We start from the raw sequence: 23,013 nt of genomic DNA on the forward strand, positions 1-23,013 counted from the left end.
CATCAATACCTGACCAGAACCACTATCAACTCAGAATCCCCACCTGAGTTCCTGGGTTAAGTGCATGTTACCTGCTGATAATATATCTTTCTTTTTTTCAGATAGAGATGCATCAAGTCATATAAGGAAGACAACATCGTAAAAACAGTCACGAGACTTTTTTCATCTGATCAAACGGTGCTTAAGAAAGAATTCTTGAGTGAGGCAAATGAGAGAAATGAGACAAAAAATCACTGACATAAAACAGATTAAACACAGAAGGAGCAGATCTGTTAAGACAAGAGTTATGGGTTTATCCTGAAAAATTAAGAAGTTCAGGATAAGAGAGAGCAGACCATTATCATCACGCAAATGGAACCTCTTGCATAACAAAAAAAGAAATAAAAAAGGACTTCAACTCTTCACCTAGTAACTTCTGCATGGAAAATCTCAATGTTTACATGAGCTGTACTACATCCCTTAGAGATATATTCAGCCTTCATTTAAAATTATCAAGTAATGAACAATCCATCGCATTCTTTAGCGATTAACTTAAGGATTATTAATGGTAATTACTGAGGCCAAGGAGCAACGTAGCTGCACATCACTACTATTGGTACCAATGACACAAGAGACTGCAATTTTGCCTTCCTCCCTAAGAATCAATGTTAGCTCAACAAATTTTTGGTCCTCTCCAATGAGGGGAGAAGAATGTAAACTGACAAATATCAGAAGCTTATCACAGTAAACTTAGTCAAGAATCACTGGCTACTCAGGATCATCCAATCCATACAGCATAGTTTACGGATCATACCATACCCTGATATGGATTAGATTAGAGCTTAAATCCACAATTTTACACTCAACGTAATAGCTCTATTAGCTGTAGGAAACCGTAGGTGGTTATCTAATGATGAGCAAATGAACAGAACATTCCACACGCACCTACAGCCATACAGTTTTTAGAGCATATAAAAGCCAGAGAGCCAGATTTGTTGAGGGAATTCTTATGAATTACCGTGAATAGAACCACACAGGTTGGAAGGGACCTCTGGAGGTCACCTAGTCCAATCCCCCCACTCAAAGAGGGTCACCTAGAGCATGCTGCCCAGGATTGCATCCAGGCAGCTTTTGAGCATCTCCAAGAATGGAGACTAAACACATTGCTCTTCCTCATATCTATTCATCTTTCCTGCCAGGCTTACCAAGAAAGCTTACCAAGAAAGCTCACCATTCCGAAACACTTTCAACTTGAACGGAATTCAGGATTGATTCCCTCTTGTTGACTGCCACACGTATCCCTAACAGAAAAATAACATCTGGGGTGCAATGCCTTTGAAATACAGTACATCCTAGTAGGATGTAGGAAAGACATCCTACTAGGTAGGAAAGAAAGCTTATTGTTGCAAGTTAAAAGTGTGAGCAAAACTTGAGACCAGAGGTAAAGTAAAACCATTAGACAACCTTATAAAAATACAAGTAATATGGAGAGACGACAGCTCCTACATTAACCATGTCCCATTGGCAATTTTAAAGGAACAAATGGCACAGAGCTCTGTGGTATTTCATCAGCCTTTGATAATAGTTTGCAAGGTGGTTTTGAAAATTGTGATTTGAGTTCTTGGCTATTGTACTAAAATTCAACAGGGAATGGAAATGCTTTTAAAAATAAGGTTCTTTATGTGTTGGCTCCCAGAAACTTCCTAGGCTATTGTACTTCCTACGTACAATTTGAATTCAGTGAATGGCTGTATATAATAGCATCTGTTAGTGGAAAAAAAAAAAAAACACAAACAGATCTATATGGGTATTTCAACAATCTGCAGACACCACAATGTAGTAAAATGCCTGCTCTCACTTGTCAAATAAATACCTGGCAGTCACAATTTATTTTTAAATTATGGACCCATTGCCACAAAAAGTTGAACTGAAGAATAATCTTCAGATAGACTACTTTTCATCTCTTGCTGCTTCAGGAGTCAAATGAAAAAAGCTCTGAAATTTCTTTTTTTGTTGTTTTTGGTCCTTAGAACAAAAGGAGAAGTGCAAGGAAATTATATTATTTGTTTTCATTTAAATTATGCTCCCTTTAACTAATTCAAAGTCCATCTGGAAGAACAATCCTAGAAAACTACACATCTTGATGTGTACTTTAAAGGACTCAGGTACCTACAACTGGTATGTGTAAACCAGCATGCTACCAGTATGTGTAGCAGCATGCACTAACAGACTGTGCTTTTTACTACCATCAATGTCCCAAGAAGTAGGCTAAGCTTCCCTCCCCACACCTCCTAGTCTCCAGAGCAGTTTCAAAACTCATAAAAAGACCTCCAGAAATCTCCTGCCTCTTTCTCTTAAAGGCCTATCAAAAAACACTGGCAGATTCATTTTTCATGAACGCTCATCTTCTGTGAGTGAAAATCATAGTGTTTCAGTGACCTGTAAGAACATTTTCAGAGGCTCACAGTGTTTCTAAGTCTTATACGCACTTGTGGTTGATTCAATAAAAACAGAGCAAGAAGAATGGTAATACGCTTTAAAGTACGCTCAAATTGCTTTACTGAACAGTCAATAAGTCTTTAGGAAAAAGGAAAGTTTTCCTGTTACAGGACAAGAACGCTTTTCCCCCCCACTAAAAGATTCTTCACAATTATGAATTCCACTTACAATTAGCTGTAGCTGAACTTTTCCAATTTGATTAGTTCTTAAGCCACAGATGCATTTCAACCACTGCATTCAGTTAACATGCAAGAAAACTAATCGTCAGTCTCACACAAAGGTGAAACAACTTCATTGTTACAGTTCTTTTAAGCCCTTGCTACCTAAATGAACTTGTTAACATAGAATACAGAATTTGGTAGTTCTACCAGCGGAAGCTTACGTCTAATTTAGGTTTGGTTTTTTTTTTTCCCCAATGGCTTTATGTGAAAGGGTTCCAGGGCTAAGCTGTTGCCACTTGGTGTTATTAGGCAAAGATATTTTAAGTTAATTGAAGTTAAGTAATCAACTAAACTTAAATCTTGGGCATCACAGCTACAGAGGGTTGTTTTCACTCCTCTGCTTGTGCAAACAGTATTTTCACAATAGCAATTCAAATGGGATCAGTTATGAGTCCATTAATTCAGAAGCATCTTTCCTGGACCAGCTGGAACTCCACAGAAAACATCTGTTTTGAGTATCAGTATGACTGATATTACATTTTAGACAAACGTGGGACAAAACCAACCTGTTAAAATGAACCTAAGCCCTGGAGACATCATCATCATTTCACAAACGGCCCATTTCTCTACTTTTTCCAAACAGATTGACAGCTTGAATAAAGAAGTAATTTTGGATAACCAAAGACTTTTGAAACACAGAGATCATGGACAGCTAATGAAGTACCATAGAACTTGCCTACAATAGGTCAGGCAGCAAAGAGTAATGACAGCTTGTTCAGGGCCTACTCTAGCTGCTGTCAATGGGACAGAGAGATCAAATAGGGCAAAAGACCAGGGACTCCCTCCATCTGCCAATCTGATTCTTAAGCCACAGATGTATGTGAACTGACTACAACAGTTAGAATGCAAGAGGGTTACGATCAACCCTATACAAAAAGGTGAAACAACTTACATGTTATGGTAATCTTAAGCCCTTCCTGCCTGAAAGAACACAAATAGACAAGTACATCTTCCACACAGACTGCCGTTGTTAATAAATGACTAGGAGGATGCCAGGGCCCTCGGTTTGGAACAAGCACTGACATGCTGACACCAGGATGCCTAAATTGTTAGTCTCAGATGTGCCCTTGCTATCCAGGGAAAATGCACACACTCCACATCAATCCTCCTAAAAGCAAAAACAGGTTTGACACACGTAATACAGAAATATTGTTATCTGTCAAATCAAGCAGTTTCTTATACCCTGTCCAGCAGTTTCTCATACTCTGTTTAGCCAGTTTAAACTCAGGTCAATGTGTAGTCAACAGCCTCATTATTCGCCTGCAGCCCTAATACAGTACATGAATCTTGTTTCTTTTGTATAGTGACCTGGAGAGATCCTTCCATTACGGGCCTCACAGTTTAGATAGAGCAGCTTACAAACCTCAAGGAGGTCTGCATATGCCCTACATTACAGCTTGTTCATACCCCCAAGATACTGCTTTAGAAAGGGTACTATTTTAGCCCTGACAAGAAAGCTCTTCCTAAATCCTGGCTTCATGGGTGCCTCATTGTAGCCCACTGCAGCCTGAACAAATTAATTCTCAGCACAGCAGTCCCTAAAACACATATTGGCTGCACATCGCCCTAAAGCTCTCAGTCTTGCTTCATCTGGATTTGCACATTGAATGGAGACAAAGCACCAGAAGTCAGAATCACCTTCCTCTTTATTCAAATTAGACTAGCTTAAAGGTAGCATAGTAAAAATTCATCAAGTATGATTTAAGGTGAGGTTAGAGAGAGGAAAGACAAAGCACACTCAAGTCTTTACAGCTGAATCCTTTTTTAGTTCCTTAAGCTTCCCTTTACTCAAGAACATCCAAGAAATAACTCAGATCTAGAACTACAGATTCACGTTATCCCACTTTACTCTAAAAACTGCTGTCAATCACAACTCTAATGCCAAAAGTCTGGTTCTCTAGCACTATTACATCCACTTTACTTCCCACCACCCTCAAGGGTCTGTCCCTATTTTCTCCCCTTCCTTTCTCCTACACTAAGTTTTCTGCTTTTTATTTAACAGAAATTCAGCCCTAGCAACTCACATGTCACTCCTCCATCGCTTTCTACCACGTGTATTTTGGCTGCAGTGCTTCAGACCAGTTCCCTCTAAGGCACAGCACCCAGGCCCCACAAAGGCCTTACTCTCAACCAGCAAGTCACCCCCTTCTGTACCCAACTACCCCTCTCACCAGACATGCTAACACAGCATTATAATTACTGCTATTTACCCACAACAGAAAATCAAACCACCTGAAGCCTTTGCTCTTACTTTTGTCCAAATCACACAAATAAGAAAACAGGCTCCTCCTGCCCAATCTTCTGAAAAAGGAACCTAGGCATCAACGAGTTTAAATTAAACTGAAGGCACAAGCAGCAGAAACACACGGCCCTTACCCCAGCTCCTTGCAGCACACGTCCTTGTCTTCAACTAACTCGCCAGCCCCGGCGGCGGCCACCACCACCAGCACAGCGCAAACAGCTGCGCCCCCCCCCCCCCCCCCCCGGGCTGCCATTTCAGTCACCGCCAGCGCCCAGCCCCCAGCGCCCCGCCACGCGTGTACGCAGGCGCACTCCTGGTCGCTCCCGGCCCCTCCCACGCTCCAGAAGCTTCTGCGACCCCGTGGCGCTGCCCCCCCCCGCTTTCCCCGCCCCGCCGCACACGTGCGCAGGCGCCTTCCCCGCGCCGACGCCCCGCCCACGCTCCAGAAGCTTCCGTGGCCTGCCGCCCTGCCCCTCCCCTCCCCCGCCCTCCCGCGCCCCGCTCGCGGAGCGGCCTTTTGCCGGGGCTGCGGCGCCTCCTAGCTCTCGCAGAGCGCGTTTTTGGCGCATTTCGACATCAAAACTTTCGACGCAGGCCTGGCAGGGAATGATTCGCTCCGGTACTCCTGTAAACCCTTAAAGCCTAGTCCTTCACAAGCTTGTTAAGGTACACGTGGTTGCGCTCGGTGGGAACGCGTGAAACGTTAGATTCAGATTTTATGCCAGCTCCTTTTGCACTTCTCTACCTTAACCTCACTCTAGAAAACATGAAAGCATCAAGCTTGGATTGTTTAGCGTAATGCAGGATATGCTAACTTGGCATACGTCTGTGTTACAATACAAAAAGATAGAGGCAAATCCTGTGTATAGAAATAGAAATTAATTCAGTCGGAGTCAGTGTTGTTGTATCAGAGTTGCTGGTTCGTTAACGGGAAGCTTTACTCTATTTTAGAGGCGGCTGGAGTAAAAGCAGCGTGACCATCGCAATGGCCATGCTTGGCAGGAGGTGCAGCTGCGTTTATTGATGCAGGTACATTGCCACCTTATTGGTACGTTAGCCCATTGCAATCTTTAAGGCGATATCGGTTAGCGTTGATGTCATAGTGTACAGTAGAGGGAGGAAGAAACAATTTCCGTTTGGGTAACCAAAATGGAAAAAATCAGTTTGCAGATTACTTTCACTGCATTTAGGGGAAGTTGTTTTCAATGACTTGAAGCCACCCTAAAAATGAACTTTTGCACTCTGTTCTTCAGACACCTAGATTATAGTAGTTTTGTAAGCATTAAAAATTACTGGTAACATTAATCTCTAGTACTGTTAAGCCAATCATGAGTATATCTATCAGTCATTTATATTAAAAATAAATATTTGTTGATGTTACACTGCACTCAAATGTAATGCCACTTTTTGAATGCACCATCTCATTTTTCTGTAATGTAAGTTAGTTAGAGAGATGGGCAAGTTTACTCATTGTTTAGCCAGAACTCCTCAACAAGAGAACAGCTTTTCTCTGTTAGAAGAAAACAGTAAAGACTGGTTCATCACATACTTTGTCCAGAAAGCTGATCATTGCAAGTTACTCTTTTGACCCCTGACTCTGCTCATCATTCTACACTTCAGTGAACCAAACAATCAACACATGCTAAATATAGGTAAGGGGGGGGGGGGCCATTCACAGCAAAATATTACTACTGAATAAGCATGCTGTTGGTTACCACTGTGCAGAGTTTGTTTCCGTTTCAGTTTCTTAGGTGGCCATATTTTTATTTTTGAAAGTCCTCAACCATTGGGACTTTGCTGTTTGAAAACTGCAGCTTGTGGATTGTGGTTACAAGGACACAGATTGTATAGCTGTGTATGTCTGTATACATATCCATATGTATTTACGCATAAACAAGTTTATGTGGTTATGTTCTGGCACAGAGTTTATGTTCTGGCATGTCTAATATGATTTTCAGTCCAGATAATGCATAAGGAAATTGGTTGTTCCGTTACTTATCACCGAATATAAATCATCGTTGCATTACGGGTCATTGAACCCACATCCGAAGTTCAGTGAATCAAACTACGAAACAGGAGTGCTTTGCACTCTAGCAATACAGCTGTAGAGGTAAAAGTCACTTAAAGTAATGTTTATATCCTAATTGCAACATCTGCGGATTGGAAATGGATTTACTTTTTGCCGCAAATTAATGATTTCAGATCCTTTAAAATGAAGGCCCTGTAGAAAACTGTGTTGAATTCTTTTAAAAGATTTTCTCTGAGTACATTAAGAGAGAGATTCTTAGATGGCTGTAGTATTATCATCGAATCATTCATTTTACAACTAGGAAAAGCACCAATTTTCAAAGAACATGCAAAGTAAGGAGAGAAGTTCCAGGCCGTCGTCTGAGCTATGCAACATATTTCACTTCAAATCAAGGTGGCCTGTGATTTCTTTTTAACAATAATTTTCGGCGTTTACGTCACAAAATTAAGAAACAAATATTGTATGGTGGAAGAGGAGCGTATTCATCTTCATATGTCCCGTCTCCAGTGTATCAAATTTAGACAGACTATTTCGTTGACAATATTAGAAGGCTGATTTAATCCTTATTTGTATTAGACAAGTGCAGCAGCTTTGATGACATGTATATTAAAGGTTATAGGAGATCTTTGTACGTATAATGTTTATAAAACATGATAGCCTCCTTCTCTGCTCTCCAGATAAAATAGGAGTTGCACGTGGCTTTTCCTGGGGCAAGAGGAAAAGTATTCAGTCTGAAAAATACGGAGGTCAGATAGATGTTCTGTATATTTTATCATCATTACAAGTAATTTGTCAATCTAGAGATGTGTTTGGAAACGCACACCATATCGATTAGCATGGATTTAGCAAACAAAGTTGTATTTGTATGACTGTCCTGTTTCAGATCTCGTTCTTAAGGTTTTTAAGTTGCAGAACACTTCCTCGTTTTGGACAGGGTTCCACGGCACTTAAGATCTTGTGAACTGTATCTGCAAGAATCGGATTTATTGTTATGCTCCAAAGGACTAGCACCTCTAGGACGGTTCTCCTTGTGATGAGGAAAGAGGAGAAAAAGGCAGAAATATGGTAGGTTCAAGTTAAACGGTAGAACCCGTTACTTTCACTTCATTTTGGAAAGCCTGGTGGATTTACTGTTGTTGAAGAAGCACGGAAATTGATGATATTATCTAGCACTTTCCTCTCGTATTACTTCAAAAAGATTTCATCAATTTGGTGTATTAAAGGATAAAACTGTATTCAGTTTGGATAGAATTATGCTCAAATTAACCTTTGATGAAGTTACATAAGCAACTAAAATATTATGCTAAGCATTTAGCATTTGAACATCTTAAAACTCAACTTTGTTTCTGTTTCTTATAGATTCATGTCTCTAGACTTTTCATTAAGCTTTTTCTTTCTTTCAGTCAAGCATATCCAGCTTTTAGAGTTTTCTCTTTCACGTTACAGTTTATGCGCAGTGAGGATTCTTGCCATATTTTTACAAATCTCTCAAATACTTGATATTTTACTTAATCCTGCAGTTTCTGATAAAAAGTGATTACATGGGAAACCTCTGTCTGTGCTGCTAGAAGAGCTAGAAGGTATAGCTCAAGGGCACTTTAAAAACTTGGCCAGGAGTCAAGTAAAAATCCTGATGAAAGGAAGTCATGAGGGCCAGCTGCTCCGTGAGGGAACAGGGAGCTGAGTACAGTAACGGGCCTCATCAGCTAGGACCTAGTCCTTCAGTATCCAGGCAAGGCAGGCCCAGAGATCATGGTCAGGTTCAGTCAACAGTCCAGACGGCCACGCAAGTTTGTGGTGATGAGGCAGGCCTGAGGGCAAGCTCAGAAGTCAGTCCAGTAATTGCCTGGCAGACTTGAAGCTAGGAAGTCAGTCTGCAGCCCTGGATTAACCAGGTCTTACAGCCAGAAACAAGCATAGCTGGAGACCAGTACCCCTCCAGCAGACCTCAGGCCCAGAATGAAGATCTGGACTTGAGTCTTCTGAGGCTATGGGTGTGAGAGGAGAGCCCGGGTGAGGCTAGTCAGAGCCATTAAGGCCTATTAGTGCAGTCAGGGCCCTGACACCTCAATTTGAAAAAAATAGTGTTTGTTTTCTAAGGAAAAAATGGTAGTTTGGAGGATCATCTTAGGTTTTTTTGCCTATTTCGAGTTGACAGTACTTTTTATATAAGAAATTTTATTTCATACTGATTTGCATGCCCAGCCACAATAATCAAGCAGAAGTTAACATGAGAGAGAATGAAAGCCTGCCCTTCAGAGAAGAGACTATTAATGTTTATATTTGCTCCTAATTTTGATAGAAATTGAGGTAAGTTAGGATTTGGAATTTTTCACAAAGGAAAAAGGAGTAACTTGCCTAAAGTAGATCAGTGGTTAGGGTATTCTCTTGAATAAGGGAAACCTGGCAAGTCGAAATCCACTGAGATAAAAGGTTGATGCCTGGTCCTCCTATGTCTCAGTTACGTTACTGAATTACTTACTCAATTACTTTGCTAATCTAGAATGACCTATTACTGAGGAAAAGGGAAGAAAAAGAGGGATTGGCAATGAAGAATGAAAAAGAACCATTCATTCTCTACCAGCCCATGAAAAATCCTATCAGGACACTTCTAAAATTCGCACTTGGAAACAAGATGAAAATAATTAAACTGTCTAGCTGGTTACTCAGTTTGCATACAGGGGATTCCCATCTCTCCTCTTCCCTGTGTCAGTGACTGGAAGGCATACTGATACTTGCATATTGATCTCACTGTGATCTACAGGGAAGAAATTTCTGTCTGAATCTTCAGTGTGTTTAGGTGTAAGTAGACAAATTAATCTTAAAGTGAATAGTAAATAATATTGTCCCCTTTCAGAAACTTGCTTTGTCAGAGGGATACTAAATATAGCTAACTTTAAATTACTGTATATCTAAGCACTACAGTCATGACGCTTTTCTCATAGTGAGTTTCAAAAATATATTGATTGCCAAGAAGTGACATACAGATAAGTGACACATGTGAGGCACTGATACTGGAGTCCTCAAAGAAAAGATTCAGAGAACGTGCAGCAGGGACTGACAGAGTTGGCCGGACAAACTCACGGCAATCAAGGGAACCCATATAATCCAATAGGAGATCAGGGAGATCCAAAGATATCTCATGGATATAAAGCCAGTGTTTTATTTTCTTGGTCCTTATAAACAGTCCTGTGTGTCTGGTTCGTGCAATAGAACAGATGCATTGTTGGAGTAAGGACTGTAGGATCAAGCAAAGTAGCAAGAATCAGGACTTTCACTACATCTTGCCTTCCATTTTTTCTAAACAAGGAACTCATTCTCACTTTTTCTGAAGATACTTCTAATCTGTTGAACATTTCTCAGAACGTATGTAAAGGACCTAACATTGTAAATAATAATACTGTGTGCTATGTTTGTATTACACTTTAATAGTTGCAACAGTCTTAATTTAGCACAGACTTTGCCTACAGCATCGAGTAGGGAATGTAGGCAATCTGAAGCCAGTTTGCAGAAGGCTACTGTGAAGGCTTGTGTTGCTAGCTGATGATCAATCTAACAGGCAAAAGGAGCAGCACCCCTTATTTATGGGGCAGATGAAAAAAGACGCTGAAGATAACTCAGTGGAGTGTACAGATGTGTACTTAAGAGAGACTACTGATGGCTTTACTACTTAAAAGTATAATGGAATAAATATAATGAAGTCATAGAAGTTATGGTAAGAGTGCACCCTCTGATTTATGGTACATCTATGAAAATTTATAGGCTCTTTTATGCCAGAGCAGTTGTGCTGGCTCAGGGGAAATAATCATCCTGGTTCACGTTGCTGTAGAATGAGAACGTTGGGGTAGGTGATGTTTAGGGTCTGTTCTCAAAAGAAGTAGGCTTGCGCGTTAGAGTCAATGACTTAAGCTAAGTGAATGTTTGTAGGAGTGTGGGAGAAAATTTGAAATTCTCAGATTACACTGCATTTTATGTGAAATATAAGTAGCATTGGTGGGTCTAGTGCTTTTAAACTGCTGGGGATCTTGAGGAAATTTTCTAGTAGACTTAGTTATGTGTACACATGCATATCAAATCTAACAGAGATTTAAAAGAATATCCTCCCAAACAGCAACTGCATAGCTTCTTTACTATCAAGATAATATTACTAAGGCAAGAGCATGTCAGTACATGTTCATCTACTTTGTGTTATGGTTCCAAAAGTAAACTAAGAAATATAATTCCTGGGTCTATATCTCAATCATCCCCTCCGTGTCCTGCCATGTGTTTCTGAAGAGTATGAAAATGCATCTGTGTGGTAGCATTTGCCGACTACCCCCAAGCTTACAGAGACGAAACAATGGCAATTTCGGCTAAGCGTGACAAGGGGTGTGTGCAGGAAACTTAGAGGGCCCTTTATCAGGGAACGGCTGGATTTTTTTCTTGCCCAGTGTGGAAAAATGAACCTGCACTGTTCTTTTTTTGTACAGTGTTCTCTTCTTAAAACTCCATGACACGTGTCTTAACACATGCCAGTGTTAAGACAGAATGACTACAAAAGATTTAAGTGAGCTTTATAAAGTTGTAGTGGGCAGGACCTCACTATCCCCAAGGAGAGAGCTGACCCTGATAAGTAAGAAAAAAATCTTACCAGAGCGCTACATCTCTTACATTAGTAGACTGGTAATAAACACAAGTCATTTACTGAACCAAGTATAAAAATGGTTTTTTTGTTTTTTTTTTTTTTTAAGTAAATATTATAAAGTTTTTCAGTTTTGCCACTATATTGCAATTTTGAACATAGATTTTTCTAAAGATTCACCTTTAAAGTCTGTAAGATTTTACATGCTGTATTTTCAGACACATGCTGTTCTTGCTGGCAGTAGGGCGCCTTATGTTAGTGTTGAATTTTCATAGTTGACATATTTATGTATTGAGAAACCACAGAACTGCAGCTAAATCTGGAATAGTTAAAGCGTCGTCTACAATGAAAACGCTGTAAAATATGACCTAATTAGATTCAATATCTAAGTTCAAGATTTGCAGAAGGTACTGAAATTGAACAAATTATAACTAAAGTAAATGCCCATTATAAAACAGGAGAAAAAAAAAAAAAAAAGAGAGAGAAGATAAACAGATTGCAGCATTTCCTGTCCACATGTAATATTTATCTCATCAATTTATAGAGTACCTCAGTGGCTTGAGACTCATATTAAAGGAAAAAAAAAAATCAACCTTCAGCAGTTTGCCTATGAAAAACAGAAGTTTATTTTGCTACTTATAGGAATGGTCCATGGCCCACCCCTTCCAGGAAAAAAAAAAGACACCCCCCCCCCCCAAGAAAAAGTGAGAAAATCAGTATAAACTTTGAGAGAACAAATTAAAAAAATAAGAAACTAAAGAGAAACTGTGCCAGGACACTAGTAGTTCTCCAGCCTTGGGTGCAAGTAATTTGTGAAAAAGATTGTATTTCAAAATAAGGATCTTGCAGAGAAGGCTTCAAGATGATTTGGAGTTGCACCATCCAAGAAAACGACATTTGCCTTTCAGCAAAAATGTTAGTCTTCCAACATAGCGTAAGATGAATGGCTAGTTTCTTAATAAGTACTGCATGTTACATAGCAGGAAAGAAGTATGGTTGATCCATCAGAGATCCAAATCTCATGTAGACTGAAATGACTGATGTTCTGTTTGAGGTAATTCATGACAAACTCTTTTTCACTTCTTCAGTGTTGTTTTTACTCTTGGTTTCTTCCTTCAGATGCATACATATTTACAACATGTTATACTTTCACATGTAGTACAGCATTCCTCTTGCATATTAGTGAAGATCTAACACTTCTCAAGATGTCTTATGAAAGCAAAGATGACGAATAGTGAGGGAAGTAGCTATTCACATCACACTTGGCAGTCATGTTCCCTGAATTTGTATAGCCAGTTAGAGTGGACTTTGAATTACTGAGTGGAAAATTTTCGTGGCTGAAGCATTCAGTAACACCTCTTGAGAACACTAAAACATGACATATTCAAAGAAAATACCTAAAGGTAAAGCAGAATGTGGATTTACAATGTCATTTATTTCTTGGTAACTACCTATATGCATACTCTTATGCCAAGGTAAATATGAAGTAATGAAAGGTACCTCTCCCCAGTGAAAAGATGGATAAACTATTTTGCATGATAAAAGTTTGTGGATAGCCTAATCCTGACATCCGTCAGTCTTAATGTTCGCTTTTCATACACACATACTTGTGTGTATCTCCTTACAAACTAATAGCAATTTCTGTGTTTTGACTTCTCCAAAATTTTTGCAAAAAACATTTAATAACAAAACTAGATGGAAGTTTCTAGATGATGTTCATGGGTTTTATATATATATATATATATATATATATACACACACACACACACACTATATATATATATACACACATATATATTTTATTAAAGCAACACAATGGTAACAATTAATATGAGATACCTAAGAGGATTATATAATTATCAGACTAAGGGCTTAATAATTCTCTCTTCCATGTGTTTTATTGATATTTAATATAGGTAGGTAAGATATGTACTCAACTGTTTTCCTTCTGCTTAGTGTCATTTGATTTAATTCTTAAGGTCCATTAGCAATTAATCCAGGGATGTACCAGTTGCTTGGATATCAAAGCATCAGAAATTCATTAGAAAATGAAATCTCATGGAGGATTCTTCTAACTCCCTGGCTAGGATTTATGTACTCCCATTCAGGAATGCATGAAGATCAACTTGTGTAGAATGCATCGGATCTGTATGAATAGATGGCCTGAGTATTCTCACCAGAAGTTTGTCGAGTACCAGGCACGTTGAGTTTGCAGCGCTTGGCCAGGCCATTTGCACAATGAAAGCAAAGTTACGTCAGTTAATGGCCTTGTCAGAAACTTCTGGATGCCCCACAGCCTTTCCCAGACTTTTGCTTTTTTAGACCTCCAGGATATTTGGGAGTGCTTGCTCAAGCAAGCCACGTGTTCAGAGGCTTCACATTCTTTTAAGACATATTTTTCAGGCAGAGTAGGACTGCATACCTGGATAAATCCAAACATTTATCTTAAATCCTGATAAGTCAACAGGACATTAGAATCAAAAAGGAATACAGTTGAAAAATCAGACAGCTCACAAGCTGAACAACCCCTCTCCTCTGACTGTCAAAAAGAGAAGAGAGTGAAAAAAGCAGGTAAGCTAGAGTGGGAGGAAGGCTACATGCTATACAGAAAAAAGTTTTTGTCTGATTACTGCCAAGAAAAGTGAAGATATTTTACTGCCTCCTCTTAGACTAAGATACAGCTTTGGTTTGGTCAAATTTCCTCACTAGCATGAAAATAACATGTATCAGGATCCCCTAGTTGTATCCTTGCAGCACTTCACTGAAGTCATCTTTGTGGCCCCATACATCTGGAAGTTAGTCAAGTCAGTTAAGTGGTAAGTACTTGTCCAAGGTCTTAGATGCTTTGTGACAATCAAAGAGTAGGTGGATCTCCAAAGCAGAAGAAACATGTTTATCCGCAGAGCAGTCTCTCTAGCATTTGAAGTAAAGTCTGCACTACAGACCCTGCTTGGAGAGGCTGGGAAACCTAGCAGTGCAACCCAGAGAGGATTTTTCTGTTTTAATGGACGCTCTAGAACTTTTTGGCTATGCTAGGGATAAGCAGCTTCATCAAAACTATATTTCTGGCCGCTCATACAGTAGGAAAGAGTACACGCTAATTGCATTGCTGTGATTTTGCTGATTTAATTATATACTTCACCACAGGATGTTGTTCGAAAATCATGAAAGAAACGCTTGATGTACAACAGTGCGTAGTATTAGTGGGCAAATATCCAAAATTGGGTGCCTTAGAACATCATCCAAGCTTACCCGAAGCTACTCCAAACTTACTGTGTGGCAAAATAGGACTGGGATCTTGAAAAGAGAACACTTCCCTGTAAAATGTTAACTTGTGATCTCGGGTAAGAAGATAACTTCAAATGCTAACTTCCCGTACAATATTGTGTATGTATGGCCTGTTATAAATGACAAGACATAAAAACATGAAGAACACACGTTCTTTAATCTGACACAAGAAAATGCACCAAGTGCAAATGTGTCAGATGATATAAAAGAACAATAATCTTCATTCACTTCCACTTCAGTTACGTGCTGCTGTGCTTCTGTAGGAGCCAATGAGTTTGTTCTTATTTTTGGTTCACAGTTAGGATAATGATTTCAGAACTGGCCCTGCATATGTATTGGTAAAGTTTGTTGCAGTAGAATTGAGAAGAACTATAGTTCAGTAGTTTTTAAAACTCAAAGAAGAGTCTCTTTACCTCTGTGAAGAACAGATTTATGTAGCAATGTAAAAGCAAGGTAATTCATTGTTTTTTTTTTTCTCTTCTGGCATATATAAGTTCTGTGGGCTTCAAAGTGATCATAACCTCATTGTTCAGTTTGCTGGGCCTCAAAGAGCTGTTATTGCTATTACTCTGCAGTTTTAAGAACAAACCTATTGTTTCACTATGTGAAACAGGAAAATTTTTATTGTAATATGTTTTTGACAGTTAATTGGTCCCACCTTAGACACCTGGCCCAAAGGTAAAGTTAAAATTATTTATACCAAGAATCTCTGATAATTTGGGGGGACAGGATGGGGGACAGGGATGGACAGACTTCAGAATCCCATCTCCTAAACCACTCGGAGAGAATTCTGGAGAAAAGCAGGAAGATGTACATATAATTAAGAAATTACCATGGCTCTGTTGCTGCTGTAGGCAAGTAACCTGTGTCATTAATTCTTATCCAGAGAAAGATATGTCCAGGCATAATGTCCAGCACCAAACATAATCGATGTTTTTGCAGATTAAGAGCATTTTTGGCTCAGTTCTAAAGGTTTTGAAATGAAAGTAAAATCAAAAGTTTTAAAAGCCTTTCTTCAAAGTGTACTGCATGTTTCAGTGGTGTTTTGTTGCATGATACACAGCAAAGCCTTTTTGGTTTTGCCACATTAAAGCAGATGATGTTAACCAAAAGCTTTCTGTATTGGGGAGAGTAATAATGTTTTATTGTCACATCTGATAACGTGCATATATTGGTGTCAACTTTTTGATAACTTGTATCCTCAAATGGCCTCAAATAGCAAGTGATAAACCCTTTTCTTCTACACAACATAGAGAACGAGTGGGTTCTACGTGGCTACAAAGTCAATTCATTTATCTGACTACAGGTTTCCTATTTTACTATGATTTTGCAAACTTACGATATTGGTAGAAATTGCACATTCACTGTAGTGAGTGTACGTATATTTGTGTAGAATGTAGACAATAAGGATAAGTTAATTTATTTTATATATATATACACACACATATGCACATCCGTTGTGTGTGTGTGTGTGTGTATATATTTTCAGGTTTAAACCTGGGATTGTATACATGTATAAAGAAACTGTAGCCTGTTTTTTTTTTTCAATTCTAGTTAAATGGCTAATACCACGTAGACAGGAGTTCAGAGCCCTATCTTCTATATTTTACTATTTTTTTTTTCAGTAAGATAATTATAGCAAGAGCTCTCGCTTTTTATGAATATTATGATTCATATCTTAATCTATGCTGTTAGTATTCATCTTTAAAATGTCTTTGTAATGCATATGTGAATTGCTTTTATAAAGTTCTTATCCACTTCTAATATCTAGATATATGAATGATTCCCTATGTAGATTTTTTGGAAAGCATGAAACAGGAAAAAAGTTCTTTTAAAGTATTTGCACATGTTTATTTGGAGACATGCCTGAAGAATTGTTTTTATCAATCTTTAAAAATTCATCCGGGACAAGTGATTTATTCACGTTTAGTAGGGCATCCTAGACTGCTGCAGGTTTCATTAGCTGAAGTTTGAGTGACTTCTGTTTGCCACGATAATGCCTTGCATGTATACAACACTTTCTTTCAAAAGTATTGCAAGATGCTTTGCATAGTGTGTGTAGATAAGGGATCAATTCACCAACTAGTAAGTTAGAGTCACCTCTGGAGGGAAACATTGCAGAAGCTTTGTGGCAAGATTTCTAAATGAGTTTAATTTGTTTCCTTTAATGAAATTTCATTGATTTCAAGGAAGCAGAGCATACAATTATATTGTGTTTGTTAGAGGAGGCAACAGTCTTCTAGCTATGGCGCTTGACTCCAACCAAGAAGTTGTCTCTGTTTCTCGATTCTGCCACAGACCTCCTGTCATCTTGTGGTAATTCATTTAATCTGCTTTGGGGCTTAAACAAAGTCAGGATAACTAATAATTATGTCTCAGCTGAGCTGTGGTGGCTGTCCATGTACACGCTGTTAATTTACTTTGAATGGTCACAGTTAACTTTAGCCTTCTTTTAGCAATGAAAAAGTCCTCTTCCACTTAAGGTAAGCTAACTGATATGATACTATATTTGCTGTGGACTAATAATGCGGTTACAAGAGATCATCTGCCATGAATCTGAACCTTCAGTTATAGATCTCAGAAATAATAATTTATTCCAGGTTTTGACAGTTCTGATTATATTGCGTGAATTTGCTCTTTGCTTCTCTATGCAGCAGTTGGCACAATGTCTTCCAGATCCTAGTTGGAATTTCTAGGGGTTATTTAGCAGAATACAGCTCTTCCCTTGCACGTCACGAAATAGTTGCTAGAAATGTGTGCATAAAATGAATTATTATACAGATTTATAGTAAAACCTAGCAAGGACATCATTTTTTAGATTTTTTTCTTCAAGTTTTCCGGCTGGACAGGTGCTCTTCCTATTTACATGTATGTAAAACACCATGAAGGACATTAGGATCCTTAAGTTAAGCTTAAGGTAGTGTTTGGTAAGTTGTCTATTACTCTGACTGCCTTCATGTCTCATGTTGTTTCGTGCTGTACTCTGTGAGTACTTCACTGACAATTTTGTCTTCAGCGGAGCAAGGTGTTACTAAGCAGGACTAGAGTGGAAATATCTCACTCTGTAGTAGTAGTAATAGTAATAAAAGTCACCTTGAGTCGTTCCTGTTCAGTGTACGTGATTCTTTAAACAAATGAGCTCTTCTTTTGAATGCACTAGTGGTAATATCAAGATATCTATCTGCAAGCTCACAAGATTTGGAAGGTAACAAGGTGGGTAAGAAAAGGGAAAATCATCCACCAACATGGAATATTCTACTTCAAAGTTAGCACGGATAAGAAAATTTTTCCAGACTAGAACAGGCAGGCAGCTATTTCACACATGTTTTGACATCTGTGTTTCTCCCAGCGTGACACCGTTCAGCATTCTTTGAACATACTATGATGTTCTATTTCTCAGTTTTAACAGAAGATAGCTTAATAATGAGTTTAAAATGCATTTCATTACAGCCATGAATTTTTAAAAATTGTTCACATATATATCATTATTTTAAGTGGAAATACGTTTTCTTGTCACCTAAGTACAAAGATTGTTTGGCTCTGAGGTTTATGAATGTATTTTTTCGACTCCTCTGTGCTGTTCAGCTCTCAAAACTGTGTGTCTGATACTGCACTGGGTTAAGCATTTCAAAGGGTAAGGAACAATCACTTCTTCTATGGAGTGACTGAATTTGCAGTGAAATACATTGTGTGCAGCTCCGTGAAAGATGACTTGAGCTGAGATGGGAAGCGCTTGCAGCTACTTTGTTGTTTTTTAGGCCAACCTATTACATTTTAATTCACGTTCAGATACTCAGAAATTATTTCCATCTCCCACAAAAGATAGCACAAAGGACCAATTTTGCAAGTAATTTCAAGGACATTGCTTTACTTTCAAGGAATAGCATAGTGCTGCAATGAAATCAGAGGACCTGCTAAAGACAGAATGGGCATAGCAAAGGATATTAGAATTTTGTCCACAGTAACTTTGGTGCGACTACTAAATGCTTATGAAATTGAAGCTATCTTCTCTTCCTTTTCAGACAAGGAAGATTCATCCAAAACTGCTTGTTATTTAGTCTGCCCCTCTGAAAGAAGGCTGCATAAGTGAAGGGTATGTTGGTTGTACACACTTCAGATTCCTATCAGTACAATGTGACAATACTCAGCAGATAATTTTATTTCATGATGCAGCGTTGGTCTTTGTTGCAGGCGTATTCATTATGGACATTAGTGGTGCTTCATATCCAGTCTGATCAGAATGATGGCTTGACTTAAAAACCCCACACGTTCCTTCGAAGCCTTCCGTGTATTCTTGCTGGATGTATTCTGTTCCTCTGCCTTACAGGACTCAAAAGAGAACTTCAAAACCTAACTGTCTAACTAAATGGCAGTCTAAGATCTCTTTTAGTTATCAGCATTCAAAAAAAATCTTCAGTTGCTCTGTATTATTAAAATGATCTACACTCAGAACAAATTAATTCCAACGGAACTTTTTTTGGTAAGAAGACTAGTAAGCAAATACATCTGTCTAATGCAGCTTGCTGTGTGATACCATAGGAAGAAAGAGCCCCCTAATGGCTTCAAGTTACCTAGGAAAATAAAAAGAAACTTCACTTTCCCTGAGTTCAAGCTGGAAAGCAAAGCTAAGTTAGTTTCCAGAATGCCAAATTAGTCATTTTGAGAAACAGGTGATACAAATGAATCAGAGTTCACACTGTTGTGAAATGTCAAGATTAACAGTATTCTAGGCTTAAAAGGAAATGGATGGTTTATGGTACATAAACTGAAAACAGAAAGAGTTTAAAAGGTTATTTCAGTTATTTTTACCTGAAACTGACAAAAGAAAATACTTAGGCCATAAATCTTTAGTGCAGAAACCATTAACGCATTTCATTAGTACGACCTTGACTGATGTTTGGGCTTTCGATTCACTTTTATGTTTAAAAAGAGGTCATGCAAATGGAATACTTCTTTTGCAAAAATAAAAACCTTCTGCATTATTTGTAATTTCATAGTAAGGATGTAGTCTGAATACTAACAAATACTGATGGAGGGAATTGTATCACTGTCTTTGTGCAAATAAAATCATACTAATTCTGTAATTTGAATCCTAAAATGCTGTGATTTCTTAAGACTGTATATTTAAGGAGCACAGGTACAGTAAACAAAGCTTTTTGCACAGAGAGAAGAGGAAGAGAAATATGTGTAAGAGCTATAAGAAGGCCTTTGAACATAGGTAAAGGTTTGTTTTATTTGGCAAGTAAAACTGCATATGAAGTATTTTGAGATGGGCCTTAAGTTTGTAAGGAGCCAGAGTGAATTAGGCATCCAGTTATCGTAGCTCCTTTCAAAATTCTATCTACATGTGATAGTTCTAAATCTTTTGGTAGCCAGGTCTTTGTCTTATTGTTTAAATTTTTGGTCAGTTAATTGAAAGGTTTTTTTCTCCTATTTATGGTCAGATTCTGACGTTCTCACTCAGCATATCCAGTTCTCACCTTTGCCAGTATACTCATTAATTTTAATAGCACTGCTTATGGAGTAAAGAACCACTCAGTTTAAGCTAAGGTGGCAAAATATGCCCCCAAATATTTTCTTCCTGGAAGGAGTTTCAGAAGGAAACATTGCAATTACTGACATGCATCAATCATGTATGTAAAAATGAACATAAAAAGAGATGCAACATTATTCTCAGAGAAAATACAAAGGAAGCAAGCAGTACAGATGTTAAATTTTAAGTAAGCCTTTGTTCTTGGCTGGTGAGTTTTCTTCTTGTTTCCTTATTCCTGCAATACATGAGCGATTTTAAAAAGAAAAATTATGTAAGATGTCTCTTCAGCCCTGCACACTTTATGTGGTCAGTTAGGGATCTTTTTCCTTCATGTTATTGTTCATTTTAAAAAAATGCCCAAGTTCTACAGCATTTTTAATCTGTCTTTTACAAATTACAAATAATCAATTTGGTATTTTGGGGAGCTCCACTTCACACCTGGCATTTTCAGACATCATTAAATATTTGAAAATAGTGCTTTATAGAAACTTACAAAAAATATCTGTGTAGAGGAGGAGAAGAAAGTGATTTTTCTGTATTTGTGATATGTTTGCCATCGGATGAGATGGATTACAATTAGGTGTCTGTTTTAGCAGTGATAACCTGTTACTGCCCGTTCCTTAGTTGGACAACCCATTGGAAAGTTATACTTGGCTGTGTGAACACCTGCTTAAATGCTCGGGTTAATAGATTGATGACTCTGCTTCATTCAGAAGTAATAATCAAAATAGCTGGCATACAACAAATACCTTTCAGCTTGGTTCTAGGGGCAGGAGGCACAAAGTGATGAGGAAGGTGATGCACCTGATCAGTTGGAAGGACTGTGATATGAATGAAGTCACATTGCTGTCGTCTTAGCTTTATGCTCCAATAGCCTGCAAACCCAAAGTCAGTCAGCTTCCTGACTTGCTGTGTTGCCAAAAGCTGTCTTATTTTTGTTTTAACATCTTACTTTCCACAGAGACAGCAAAACCATTTCCAGCCTAGCCAAAGGAAATGATATTTGAAAAGTTTATGTAGAGCGTAGACAGTTGGGAGACAGTAGTGTCAATGTCACACCAAAACCAGCAATCAGCCCATGGGATTGCTGCTTCAAACAGGCAGCACAGAATTACTGAACAACCTAGGATTCACATTTCAGGTCGTAAGCCTTGATCTTTGCTTTGCAGGCAGAATGTTAGCAATAACTACTGTATCTATAATAAGATGGCAGTCTAATGCCGTATTATTTAAGGCAGGTTATGTTTGTGCAGCAGAGGTAAGCTTGCAGTCAAAAGACAGATACTGTTTTAAACTGCTGACAAGCACTGAGGAATCCTCCAGTGGAATGTTCTCCTCACCTGGCTTCACAACATGAACAGTAACAGGGAAAGGAAAGGAAGGAAATGATAACATGAGGGAGCTTCTATGCTGTTATTACTCCAGACTGCTTAGAATGTGTGGGACACGTTACATAAAAACATCATAGTAGTGGTTTGAAATTGTCTTTTCTGGCTACTTCATTCCCACGTAGTTGAAGGATTAAATATAATAAGTATAATGCACAAACCACATATTGTTCTTAATCCCCTTTGGACATAAGTAATATTTGATAAGTAGTCGTCGGTGAATGAAAGAAATATAAGTGCAGAAAAAGCATTCTATACGCAAATGTCAAAGCTTGTATTAAACATGCAAGGTACAAAAAGAATTTTTGTTTTTAAGCTGCTGAGAAAAGTAAAGATCTTACCTGCAAGATCAAACTGTATATATCATCAGTACTACGTGGGCTGAGGGGACAGGATGAATTTTTATCTTCTGTAATAAGCCTCTTCGTCAGATGCAGAATATTAAGGGATGAGACTGTAAGTAAAATGAACTATTCCAAGGTCCAGTCTGTTATCAGTTGCACTGGATTAGGGCTGGCATTCTCTTGCAAATGAAAAAAGGTAGCTCAGCAAGTTGTCCACTGAAGGAACTAGGTATCAGTGTTATCAGGCACAGGCAGTCACATAATGATGCTATAGTATGTACAGTCTGCCTCTCTTTCTCTGTCTCGCTCGCTCTCTTTCTCACCCTGACGTTTGCTCAGCTCTGAGTCTGAGCTCCTTCTGCTGCTGTATAATCAATCTAGCCTGTCTGAATCTAATAGGCCTCTATTTAACCAGCCAATCAATAGCACAGATTTCACTGCTGGTTCCCCAGGGTCTTTTCCAGGAGTGGTACAAACAATAAGAGTTTGGCTAGCAGTTTAACCAAGTATTTTTCATTGCTTTACCTCCCTTAAAGAGAGATTATTTAGGAAAGTCCGGGTTAAAAGCTATCTTTGTCTCTGTGTTTTTTCATATGAGTTACATAAACATGCACACTGTACTGCAGTGGCATTCTGAACCCTTTTAAATTTTTACCAATTCTATATATTTCGGAGTATAAAAAGAAACCACCTCCCCTCAAATCTAGAAATGAACCTGCATAGTAAGCCTCAGAATTCAGGATTTGAAAAATCCAATGACAAATTCCGTAACTTAAACCCATTTATAACAAGCGTGAAAACTGAGCAAGAAGCATGAGAATTGTGCCTCACAGACTATGCTTTTGATCCCTGTCATCTTAAAACTACTT

General features: G+C 38.5%; 1 protein-coding gene across 2 annotated transcripts in view; it reads right to left on the minus strand.

Moving 5' to 3' along the window:
* The window catches only part of CDH18 (cadherin 18), a 562,593-nt gene extending 540,103 nt beyond the window's left edge, over window positions 1–22,490 (minus strand). For both annotated transcript variants that reach the window (XM_068931463.1, XM_068931461.1), the window contains exon 1: window positions 22,142–22,490. The gene's annotated coding sequence lies outside the window, so the exon portion shown is untranslated. The remainder of the gene's footprint in view (window positions 1–22,141) is intronic.
* Between the last annotated feature and the right edge of the window lie 523 nt (window positions 22,491–23,013).

Source organism: Struthio camelus, chromosome 2, assembly GCF_040807025.1.
Source record: "Struthio camelus isolate bStrCam1 chromosome 2, bStrCam1.hap1, whole genome shotgun sequence".
NCBI lineage: Eukaryota > Metazoa > Chordata > Aves > Struthioniformes > Struthionidae > Struthio > Struthio camelus.